The 8,607-nt window shown below is 37.7% G+C and overlaps 1 long non-coding RNA gene across 1 annotated transcript; it reads right to left on the reverse strand.

The window, feature by feature from the left end:
- Positions 1 to 830: 830 nt before the first annotated feature.
- Positions 831 to 6,638, reverse strand: LOC134531625 (uncharacterized). Its single transcript, XR_010075046.1, has 2 exons — positions 4,849 to 6,638; positions 831 to 2,609 (listed from the first exon to the last, which is right to left on the reverse strand). It is a non-coding gene; the product is annotated as an uncharacterized LOC134531625 (long non-coding RNA).
- Positions 6,639 to 8,607: the final 1,969 nt, after the last annotated feature.

Below are 8,607 nucleotides of genomic sequence, written 5' to 3' on the forward strand. Positions count from 1 at the left end.
CCGCCTGAGTGAGCCTGAATTCCTACATCACGAACGAACTAACAACTCGTGACCACAGGTGAGACGCATAGCCTCCGCCTGAGTGAGCCCCGAGTCACCACTCACTTGCGCTTAAATTCGCGCGCCCTGCCGCGCCTACCATAACAAAAGCTCGTTATTGAAGTCAAATTTACTAAACAACTAACTAGAACACCTGGGAAGACTACCCCCCCCTCTACCCCAATGTGCAGGCCACACCGCGCGGCTTGTTACGACAGCGCGCCCCAGTAACTGCGGCCCGTGGCTGCGCCAGCGCGCGGCCAAACAAACAAACAAAATTCTGCAAGCCCGCAGCGCGCCGCGCCGGCCCCGTGCCCCAATTACATGGTCACGCCACTTGCGCTGACGAGTGAACAGAGCAGCCAGCCCAGAGTCCCGTCAGTAAAGTCCCTAAATTTGATTTCAACAACCCTGCAAAATTTCAACCCGCGACATAACCCTCCCCTCACAGAGCTCGAGCCCCATCGAGCTACCTCAAAATTACAAATTGTCTTTTTCCATTAAACCATAACTATAAATTCCTCATTTCACAAAAATAATAATTTTCTTAGTTCCTTGCTGTCTGAACATACATCGAGATTCTGCATAAGATTTATTTTAAAACAACAAGTATTCATAAAATTAAATGTAAAACTTTTATCTGGTTTGTTCTCACAGGAACCTTCAGAGGCTCGAGTTCTCAATTCTAAAAAAATTGTTCTGTTAGTGAAGCTCTCTTTACAAATTAAATTACTGTTCTTAGTTTCTCAGTATTCGTTAAACAATGTGCAAATTCTTGATAATTATTATTATTTTTTTTTTTCGGTTTCCGTTTATTACCATACTTCTTTCGTTCTTCAAAAAAAATTAAGTGTCCTTACAAAATTATCAGTGTTTCAAATTAATTAAACTCTTATCTCGTGAAGGTTGGTGCAACTCCTCGAAGTCAGTGTTGTCGAGAAGAGTAGCTCCCTGGGCTGGCCATCAGCAAACACCACTCAACTCCAACAGCTACTGGACTGGCTTCCAGGGCAGCTCACAACTTCTCCCCACATCTGCTTCGGAGTTGTGCCATCCTCATCACGAACAGATTACAATTCTGAAACATCATCAACAGGCATTACCATCACGCCTGACAAATACAAAACTAACTACTAAACTGCAATCGATGGGCAAGGATGCAAACACACAAAAAAATAAAATTAATTAATTCAACTGCTAACATAAAGTATCCCACCCTTAGCATAATCTAATCAGGCAAATAATTTGATAGGAAAAACTTAAGGAAGGGAAACATGACCTCCAATGATTTTCCCTAACTCTTGAGTCTTGATCTTCTCTATACAGCAAATAGTCCCCACGAAGTAACTGGGTTGAAGGTCAGTTCACATGACCCACCCATAACCTCTTCTACTCTTCTTTTCTTCTGGGGGCAACCACAATGCCCACCAATCTCTCTCCATGGTGCCGAACCAGCTATCCCATGAGAGTAAACAACGTAGTCAATAGAAGCGCAGAGGGGAAACACCAATCTCTGGCTTGTCGAGTCATAAAACTGCTTTATCTTCTTCTTCTTCTGAGTAAAAATATCTGACTAACCTTGCTTCTATTCTTCCAGACAGTAAAAGTTCATCAGGTATCTTCATGAAAGAAACATTCTAACTAATAATTCTTCATTTTTCTTCTTCTTTATTTCTGTTAGTTGTAATAGAAGGCCATGTTAGGGAGGTTATAGGGAAAACGAGTGGCCAATTCCCACCCCATCACCCACCTAGATCATGACTAATTAACTTTTAAACTTTCTATTTCAAACAAATAAAAAAAAAACATTTTTTTTTATTCAAACTTTTAAACTATAATTACTTTTACTTCATAACCTCAAAAGCTAATCAATAATTCTAAATGAAATTGTGATTTACTGCATCCTTGTTCCATCCGATCTGTTTGTTTATAACCTTTCTTGTAAAGTATAAAATTTTCAAACATTACTAATTCAAAAAAAAATTAAATTCTGGTGTCCTTTGAGTTACAATTAACTTTACTATTTCTTAGCTTGAAATAATTTAAGTTTTCAGAACTATTTCATTGTCTAATTCACAACACTTAAAAATCAACTCAAAACAACAAATCATCAAAATCAATAAGATCATCTGACCTACCTATCAGTACTGTGAACTTGAACTGTTCGTACACATTTATAATAAGCTATTGTATTTAAATTCCAACCTAAATAAGGTTTAAAAAAAACTACTAATCCCTCTGTAAATTAAGAAAATTAACTTTAAAAATTAAACTTAAGGTATTAGTTCTTTTTGACAGCTACCACAACTCACTAGTTCCATTACATTACTATAACCTAAAAAGTTCTGTAAATAATGTTTATAACAAAAAAAAAACTCCAGTTACTGTCTTCCATAAAAAAAATAAAACTTTACATGACCTTATTAATCTCCACTTGTAAGTCCATGGCTGCCAGCTTTCTCTTCTCTTGAATCTTCAGTCTTGGCTCTTGTTTCAGTGATCTTGTATCTTGTCTCTCGAACTCTTGTCATCTTGTAAACTGGACTGCTGCTCAGCTCATCTTAAGGAATCTGTAACAGTTTCAAAAATACATGTTAATTTAAATTACATAATTCCTGTTCTTTGGTCCTAAAAAAAAATTGTATTATTAGTACACATTACCCTGAAACAACATTATTATTCATTGTTTATTACTTAAAAAAAATGCTTTACCATAAAATCCTTTTTTGTTCTTTTCATTAGGCCTATTTATTTTCCTTCTTCTTAATTAAATTCTGCTTCAAATGTTAATCCTAACATAAGACCTACCATCTATTTATTATTCATTACCTACATTATTTATGTTACCCTAAAATTCCCATAAGTTTCTAATACTTCCTATCAAAGACATTCTCTCTAAAAAAAAATTTACTTGTGACTCTTAACTTAACAAACTTAAAAAAAACTTTTACACTAGACTTAACTTATTATTCATTCTTAGTTACTAAATTTCTATATGTAAACTTTAGTACTTACAAACAAAAACTGCCTATTTCTCTCTACCTCTTAATCTCTTTCAATTATTACAATAATAATGTTACCTTGCATCTTTAAACTTTCTTCTTTTCAATTAAATTAGACATCTCATAACAATAAAAATTCTGCCTATACTCTTCTTATGGGTGTACAAACCAACAACAAAATTTCAAATTCTCAAGTTTCCTTATATTTAAATTATGCAATACAAATAACCTCTGTGGTGCCTGTACCCTTTTAGGCCTACCACCTTCTCCTCTCACATCATGACAACTCTTATTCCTCGGGGTCTGTATTCACTGTTACAAATCAAATATCTCAAAAAAATTAAACACAAATTTATTATTTTAAGAAAACAAAAATTTACATTGAATTTACTATGGAGCCTGGAAATCTTAATGTCTCACAGCAGCTAACATGACTAAATCCCATGGAACCCCAGGTTTACATAACCTGTGCCCAAACATTTAAGCATACCAGGCTTTCCCTGCACTGGTTTTACAGCATCACACACTATTTAGGGCCCCTGATCTGCCATCAGTCCCAAGGAGTTTTCCCACAACCCCTCTCTACACAAGCGCCTACCGCATTCCTCTCAAATGGCTATCGGTTTTACGGCATTCTTTTGGGATCCGACCATCAAGTTAGGGCTAATCGAACACTAAACCTCCATACTTCCAAACTAATGTAAATCAATTAAATTTTCTCTGTAAATTCTAAAAATCAAAAAAAATTATTCCAACATGCCAAAGAAACTTCCAAAAAAAATTCATAATCTTATCTTCAAACCATTAAAATAAAAATAAATAGATTACTCTGTTTTCTCCTTAATAACTGTAAACTGTCAACAAATATCATGTCGTAAATTTTAACTATGCTTACTGACTCTTAATCATAAAATCTCATTTGTCCTAATTAATAAACAACCGATTTCCTTAAAATCTCACTGTATCTCTCACACTCAAACTTCACTGGTTGAATATCTCAATAAATTCAAAAACAATTATCTAAACTCTTAAAGAAACTCCTCCCCAATTATTCAAATTACTTCACCTTATTTTATTTCATTACTTAAAACACCTTACTCAAAAAAAATTAATTAATTATCTAGCTATCTTCCATTATTATTTATTTACCGAACAAAACTTTCTCCTAAATTAATTTAGTAAAATTCAATTTCACATTAGGCAAGTACACTAACTCTCTACAGCAATGTTTCTCATTTCCCTCCTTCCTAACTGAATCCAATCTTACTTAACCTCCATGGAATTTACCTCACAAAATAACCAAAAATTTCACTGTAGTGCCTATCTGCTATAGGCCCACTACACAGGGGGCTCTAACCCCACCAACAAACTTCATTGAAATGGTACCCTATCCCATACAGGATAGCCACTTCGGTACTACCATGGGGAACTCCTGCCCCAATTACTCACAACTCTCAGGATTCTCCTGACCCTTAATTCCGTAGTCAGCCCATCTCCTATGGTCTGCGCTACAATTCCCTTTCTTCCCAGGGACACAACGCCTCACCTTAGGGTCCCTCGCCCTAATGAAAACATTAATTTTGTCTCTCTGTTCTTTTGGAGTAAATTCCCTCTACACACAAAATCTAGCCTTCCCATTTTTCTCAATGCTTATCGATTTTATAGTGTACCTCCTTATTACTGTTTACAAATCCCAAAAAAAATATTTTTAAAACCGAGGTAGAATTTAACTAACAAAAACATAAACAACTTACAACGAAACACTTCTAGCCTATACATCATACACTTCTTAAAATAAATTACTTACATACTGAAAGTTCCTCTTCTCCTAAAACACACTTAAATTTAAATTTATTTAACCAATAGTCTATTTTCTTATCGCTAAGTTACCGTACAGCTGATCAAAACAAGGTCACGGCCTGTCCACGTCTCCTTATGAGCCCGTGACGTCACCGAATTCCATCAGGTGCGCCAACCCTCGCTTGCGGTTCCTCCGTTCTCCGCTAGGTCTCAGCACCTCCCCGTCACGTGTTCACTCTGCCACGTCCACTGACGTGTCGTTCTGAAACAACTCTCAACATTTTTCTAATTAAAACAAAACATCACTATAAATTCTATAACTCTCTTTTACATAAACTCTCGTTTTCTCTTTAATTCCTTTCTAACGTTTATCCTTCCCTCGACTGATTTAATTCGTACGTCTCGTCTCCTACGCGCACGAAAACAAAACAAACTTCACTTGAAAATAATTCCTATTTACGACAAAAAACTTTATTTTAAATTATAATTCTCTTAACCTACAATCTTAAAATTAATTTCAATTAAATTAAACCACTTGCATTATCTCTAATAAGCATTTAACTTATAACGTATTCTCCTCACGTAATAATCCCCGATATAAATCTACAATAAATTCAACGACTTAAAACAACTTATCACTATAAACTTTATCCTTACAAGTATACTCAAATAAACATCTGTTACGTCAAAAAAAAAATCTCAAAGACTTCCTCCACTATAGACTAAAATTCCGTAATCCTCTCCTCAAGTAAACTCTTAATAACCTGCTATCAGAAGCTGAAACTAACTTAATAATAAACATAAAAATCTACCTCTCTCTCTCTCCAGAAATAGAACTTACCCGGCGCCTCCACCATTTCTGTCACGTGCACCTAGCCGGTGCCACCGCCATTTCTGTCACGTCTCACTTTCAGAGGGGGGAGAGAATCGTAGCTCTTTACATAGAAACAACTCGCTTGGCATCAACTAGTCTTAACTTCATAAAATACTTTACTGTACCTAGGATCATAGGTTCGTCATCCCGTACAGGATGTCTGGTGAGAGCTGAACTAAGGAGATTTTGCAAAATAACATAATACTTAATTAAAATTATTTTATTCTTAAAGTCAAATACTCAACATCATTTTAAAGAACATTTAAATAGCGGGATTACAATTTAAAACAATAATCTCTTTACTTCCTTAACGATTGAACGACCTTACAAGAGAGAGAATGAGAGAACTTCACTAAACACTTCCCTAGTCCTTCCGAATACCTCAAATCATAATTAATACTTAAAATTAAAACAAAGATAAGTCCATACTCACATTTTCCGAAAAGCCTTTCTTGATCGATTACTTTAAAAAAAATAACGTAGGGGCCTCTCCTGCCCTTGAAATCCCGAACGAACATTACATTTTAAAAACTATGACGCGTGACCCCTGACGAGGGCCATAGCCTCCGCCCGAAAGCTTGACGACTACATTATGACCTAACTTAAATTAAACGACTCGGGGCCTCTGGCGTCGACCATAGCTTCCGCCCGAAAGCTTGAATTCCTACATCACGAACGAACTAACAACTCGTGACCACAGGTGAGACGCATAGCCTCCGCCTGAGTGAGCCTGAATTCCTACATCACGAACGAACTAACAACTCGTGACCACAGGTGAGACGCATAGCCTCCGCCTGAGTGAGCCCCGAGTCACCACTCACTTGCGCTTAAATTCGCGCGCCCTGCCGCGCCTACCATAACAAAAGCTCGTTATTGAAGTCAAATTTACTAAACAACTAACTAGAACACCTGGGAAGACTACCCCCCCCTCTACCCCAATGTGCAGGCCACACCGCGCGGCTTGTTACGACAGCGCGCCCCAGTAACTGCGGCCCGTGGCTGCGCCAGCGCGCGGCCAAACAAACAAACAAAATTCTGCAAGCCCGCAGCGCGCCGCGCCGGCCCCGTGCCCCAATTACATGGTCACGCCACTTGCGCTGACGAGTGAACAGAGCAGCCAGCCCAGAGTCCCGTCAGTAAAGTCCCTAAATTTGATTTCAACAACCCTGCAAAATTTCAACCCGCGACAATATTACCAATGTTTCTGTTGGACAAGGCCATTTAATTTGTAAATTTATATGTAAATTGAGGTGGAAGAAATCACATTTCTTCAGAAAATTTACTTTTTCTCTGTGGAATAAAAAAGAATTTCCAAAATTATGCAAATTCAATAGCGTCATGTGTGTTTGCAATCCCCTATTATGTGGAATACACATTTTGTAGAGTATTTGATGAGTGTAGAAAACATAATAAAAATTATGTGTTCAATCAATGATAATTTGATAATTAAGTACATTCCCCGAAATATTAAGGTGCCAAATGTTTTTTTAAGGTAAGGGCACAGTAAAATAGCATTATACACGTGTTTGTGTTCATAGAAAGGGATATGTCTATTTAATAAAAGTAAGTTTATCCAAATATGTCATGTATGGACACACAAAAAATTTATTGAAATATCTTTCTCTGTCCACCTTATTTCCTCATTCCCTTTCCCTATTCTCCCACTTTCCTCCTTCTTTACCACACTCGCATCCTCCTCTCCTCCGCTTCCCCTTCTCCCCTTCTTCCCTCTCTCCTTTCATCCTCCTCCATCTATCGTAATCATCCCCCCTCTTCCGAACATTTTTTGCCAAACCCCTTTTTACTTTACGCACACAACTGCAAAGATCCCGGGGAACCGGGGGGCCCGGCCCCCTGGAATTAAAAAAAACCCTCCCTAAAGGCGACCGCTGGCACACTTGCGCTTGCAAAATTGTTACAATAAAAATGTGTTTTAATATATAATAATGTCAAATATAAATTTAATGGAAATATTTCTGCATATTTTAAATTTAACTATGATTATTGCAGGCTTAACATCTCAAAATATGGGCAGTATAGAACATACAAGCACCGTATCAAAAAAAAACTTTTTTGGCTAACCACACGCACAAAACTCTTGGGCCACGCGGGACCCTGTGCGAATTCCCGCTGGCCCTCCTTCCGAATACTACAGATTTGCATCCCTGCCCACGCGTGTAAATCGATCCAAAATACCCTTAAAGTGACTCGAACCCATGACAATTTAATGTCAGAATCCAAGAAAAATTTGTTATCACGACCAACCTTCCCCCCAAAAATTCAGGTTGCTTTACTGAAAAAGCCTATTTCACTAGACAAACAACACTGGCAGCCTTCCCTCCCCCATTTAAGTGACCTATCACAGACTGCTACTCTCTTTTTATATAAAGCGACAGAGCATCTCCTACGGAACTACTTTCTGGTGAGGGGACAGTGTAACCCAAGGAGCACGCACGCTTCATTCCACCACAAAATAATAAATTGCCACTATTTCCACAGAAACCGCATGACCCAAACACTGCAAAATAATAATTACATAAATAAAACCTTATAGGAAGATAAGGGATTCCAAAGCCTTTCTGATAAGCATTAATTAAATTAATAATCACTTCATTGTGAGTACACAACACCCTTGGGGTTAAACACACAAGGGGCTCCCATTTCAGAGACGCAGCTGCTTCAAAGCCTTCCACACACCTGTTTTTTCTTTCTTCCGATTTAGTTTTAATTATTATATTATCAACCACCAAGAAAAAACCGCTCGAGCAGACTAGAAAGTTTTCAAGTGTCTGGGGGGTCAGGAGTTGCATGTGTGCCATCACCACATGCTGCGTCTATTCCAGTTGACCACTAAGCATGGCTACAGGGCAAGAAGGAGGCTAACGCCACGGC

Source organism: Bacillus rossius, chromosome 5 (assembly GCF_032445375.1).
Source record: "Bacillus rossius redtenbacheri isolate Brsri chromosome 5, Brsri_v3, whole genome shotgun sequence".
Taxonomy (NCBI): Eukaryota; Metazoa; Arthropoda; class Insecta; order Phasmatodea; family Bacillidae; genus Bacillus; species Bacillus rossius.